We start from the raw sequence: 4,782 nt of genomic DNA on the forward strand, positions 1-4,782 counted from the left end.
GGTTGCTAGGGCTCTCACCAGGAGAAGTAAAGGGATCGTGGGATTCAACTCTGGAATGATGCTGCAACAAGGCAAGAGTTAAAATATGTGGTTAGCACGGCGACAGACAATGGTATAAGACCGTGCAAGGTTGGTCATTGAAAGGGAACTAACCGTTCCCACCGGAGAAGTCATCGGCGGAGGGGCGGCAAACCTTGCTTCTCACACATAGCCTGCAAATTAGTTTTCGAGGAATCAAAGAAATAGCCTTGTTGCGTCTCACACATAGTCTTGCTTCTCACACAACTGACTTACCGCAACGAAGTCATGCATGGCCTTCGCATGGGCATTATTGTGTGCCCTCTCCTCCTCAAGCAACCTCTGCATATTCCGGTCCCTCTCCTTCAACAAGAGCTTGGTGGCCTCCGTCTCCTTCGTAAGTGGGGCCTGCAACCACTCCTCAAAAGGAATTTTCATCATCCATCCAGGGACAAAAGAGCGAAAGAAATAATGAAGAAAACTAACCTCGATGGCAAGATCAACTAGCCTCGCGCGTTGCCGTATTACAGGAGCGGAGCTCGTTTGCCTCGCCTTGATCTGAGATAGAGTCTGAGTGATAGGGACGAAGCCATCACACATGGCCAGCGTGCCATGACTCTTACCACCACCAGAGATCATCAATGCCTCTAGATCGATAGGATTCTGGCTCGGGTCAAAGTCAGGCCCGCGCAGCTGTTTGACCACCTCAGAATAAGACGTCATCTTGTTGTAGGCGGACAGGCTTGTGTACGCCGACGACCCGTCCCCCTCAGAATATGCCTTCGCCGTCTTGTACGATCCCTTATGGGCCATGCTAAACGCGGCGTATCCCTCAGGCTCGGGCTGGTTATTGTGTTTGGCCCACACAAAAAGACAAAGAATTAGTACAACAAAAATCATGAACGAATGAATTATTGATGAAACAAAACAAGGCACACATACCCATTTTTTGGCGTATTGCTTGATGTTGGCATTGCCTTGGTGGTGTGGCACACCAACAATTGGGCATGACGGTCCTTGGCCATAGTGTGGGTGCTCAACCAAGCCTCTGTGCACCACCTGTCCACTATCATCTCCCAACAATCCATCTTATCGGCTAACCATCTCGGGGGCACCTATGAATGTAAGTTAATGAAGAATGAAACTAAGTATTATAACTAAATAGACCTAACTAGCCCTAAGAATTGATCTTTGGAATGTACATACCTCCATGTACTCGGTCTTATCAAGGTAAATCTTTCGACATTCAGTCTTTGTCTTCGGCTTCCCTTGCATGGCGTACCAATCTCGAACAGCCTGAACACGCAGCTCGTGCCTCGTGTTATTCAATAAACTCTTGCACTCTTTCACGATGTTCTTCTTGGCCGCCTCCTCCATCCGCTCCTCGACCCTAAAGTAACTCTGCAATTATGCCAAATATATGCACAGATGAATAGTGAAATGATTTGGAAGGAAATAACAATATATAACATTGTATACTTTTTACTGGGTAAAATAATAGTTACCCAAAAATCAGCCAACACCTTGTCGGCCACGCTCACGCAAACAACACCATTGACATGTGTGTTTTCCGGGAGCAGAGCGGCTTGGTAGTGCTCCCACTTGAGTCTTGGCTCGGGAACCATACCCTCATTGGGCAACTGCACTATCCCGGGGAAGTGCTCCCTAAGTAAAGCACCAAGGAGGCAGTTTGGATTCCGGGTATTCTTCGGGTAATCCCACCCCCTACATAATGATAAGGCAAAGACATTAGCTACTTGGTGAAATATAATGATATAAGGTACACAATATATATCAACTTACTTCTCGCCATCGCTTAATGAACGCCCTGTGTTGCAACTCCAATCGGTCTGGAACTCGTGTCATACCACGTTGGTAGACCGACTTGCTGGCAGCCCCCTCAGCCTCCGCCTCAGCACCCTCCGCCTCAGCCTCCGCCTCAGCACCCTCCGCCTCAGCCCCTCCGCCTCAGCCTCCGCCTCAGCACCCTCCGCCTCAGCCTTCGCCTCAGCCCCTTGCATCGGTGTCTGCTCCTGGACGGAGGATCCCGCACCGGTGACACCCTCATCTGCAAGGGTGAAGTGGCTGAGACAGAAGTAGCCGAGGGTGGTGGCGACTGGCTCCTATCATGCAGCCTCCCTCTCCCACGACCACGTCCTCTGCCTCTCTTCTTTCCTACGCCTCTCCCACGGGGCTCCTCGGCAAAGCTCTGCAATAAAGTTCTCCGTAGCTGCCCAGGTGCTATCCTCAACTTATCCCCGCCTGCCATGTCTCACCACCTGTAACGATAAATAGTTAAATAATTAGTACAAATTCAAGGACAATAATTAAATGAACAATAATAAATACATGAATAATTCAACTAATAATTGAATAATTAAACAACAATGTTTGGATGCATACAAAGTACTAATAGTCTGGATCATCTGTCTCTTCTCCATGGTCAATTGAAGCAAAAGCATCATTAGTATCACACGTGTCGTCATGACTGATATCGTCATCGGGTTCAGGGACATCATGTGGAAGGCCTTTTTGTAACCGATCAAGCATTGGTAGCTCATCGGCATTGGTAACTTCTTCTACTTCCACTTCTTCCTCATCATCACGTGAGTCTTGTTCCTCCGTGTTCAGGGTGGACGTAGAGCAGTTTCGGGTACGACGTCTGACGCCACGTGATTCTTGGAAGAATTATCCATCATATGTTATTGGGTCAATTTGAGGTTCATAATCGTCTTCATTTGGGGGAGGTGGTCTAAGATGTGGCGGCACATCGAACACGACATACCAACCTTCCAGGTTCTTAACACTTTGACGACAGTATGGCAGATAGAAAACTTGGGTGGCCTGTTGAGCCACAATATAGACATCGGCACCGCTTAACTGCCTGTGTTGTCGAATTTCAACAATCCCAAGATGTTCATGAGTCCGTCTTGTCTTAGTAGGATCGAACCAATGACATTTGAACACAACAACGTTCGAAGGATTTTCACCATAATAATGAAGTTCGTAGACTTCTTCAAGTCTTCCATAATACTCGACACCTCCCTCGCCTATAGCAGAGACACCAGAATTGTTTGTTTTTCATCCGGGCATTGAAAGCTCTTTGCTAGCAGTACAAAAGCGATACCCGTTGATGTCGTACTTCTGAAATGTACGGACCTTAAAGTCAAAACCATTAGCTATTTGTCTCAATTCATCATCGATTTGCTCATCTGAATTAGCCTAGAAGTTAAGAAAAGATAGAATTTGGTGTGTTACTCATGAGTAATAACAACAAAGGAAATCACTTATTATATATAAGGGAGGTACCTTTTTTTGAACCAAGAGATGAAACCGGGATAGCCGTCTCCTGTCTTTTCAAGAAGTTCATACTCGAGAATGGATTCTTTTTCGATTGCAACACCATTCGAGAATTGTTCGACGTATCGACTGTATCAATTAATAATAGTTGTTAGACACAAAACTTGTTAAAAGTTGTGAAACAATGTACAAAGCACATACTCGATGTATGGCCGAACTTCTGTTAAGTTGTTCAACATATACATCGTTAGTGTGCGCCACTCCTCGACGCACAGCAACTTTGGTTTTCCCACACCAGAAGGTGCGAGCTTCCCTTTGAAGAAGCTGAGATTGGATTCATGTCGTTTGGGGTCGCCCAGATTGTACCGAGGCTTTGGATTATGCAAGCTGTGCATAGTGGCATCATAGTGTGCTGTTACGAAGTTTGCCGCCTCCTCGGTAATGAACGCCTCGGCCATCGATGCTTCAATTCTACGTTTATTTTTACACTTTCCTCGAAGTGTCTTCTGCATTCTTTCAGTTGCTTAGCACCAACGATTTTGCACAGGGCCACCCAATCTTGCCTCGATTGGGAGATGCAAAATCATGTGTTGCATCGGATTAAAGAAGCCCGGTGAAAAAATCTTCTCTAACTTGCAGAGCAACTCAGGCGCCAACTCTTCCATGTCATCTATCAAGGCACGTGACAACTCTTTAGCACAAAGAACACGGAAGAAATAGCTCAACTCGGCCAATACTAGCCATTCAGCCTCGGGGATATAGCCGCGCAACATCATCGGCATTATCCGCTCAAGCCATATGTGCCAATCATGACTCTTGAGCCCAAAAATTTTCATTTTTTCAATGCTCGCTCCCCTCGCTAGATTCGTAGCATACCCATCGGGGAACAACAACTTTTTTTGCACCCACAAGAGGATTTCCCTTATTGCTCCCTTCTCAAGATTGTACCAGGCAGGTGGTTTGGACCAATTTTTTCTTCCTTTCGGTTCTCGCATGTTTAGTGATGGCCTATCACACAGAGTCTCCTAGTCAACTCTAGCCTTTGTATTATCTTTGCCCTTATCAGTGCCGAAAAATGTGCCAAGAAGGGCCTCGACGATATTCTTTTCAGTGTGCATCATGTCAATGTTGTGTGGAAGTAAGAGGTCTTCGAAGTAGGGGAGATCCCAGATGCATGGCCTGTGGGTCCAGGCGTGTTCCTCATTATAACCCAAGAAATACCCTGGACGGTTTGGATCAGGCTCCATAGATTTTAACTGTTCATTAATTTGTGCTCCCGTCAACACAGGTGGTGCTGAGTGTTTGACAACTTTACCTTTCATGAAATTCTTCTTGTCTTTTCTGAATGGATGGTCCATAGGCAAGAACTGTCTATGCAAGTCAAAGAAGGAATACTTCCCACCCGCCGGCAACCAATGAAACTTAAGAGCTGCCTTGCATTGTGGGCATGGGAACCTTCCATGC

This window comes from Hordeum vulgare, chromosome 7H (genome assembly GCF_904849725.1).
Source record: "Hordeum vulgare subsp. vulgare chromosome 7H, MorexV3_pseudomolecules_assembly, whole genome shotgun sequence".
Lineage (NCBI taxonomy): Eukaryota > Viridiplantae > Streptophyta > Magnoliopsida > Poales > Poaceae > Hordeum > Hordeum vulgare.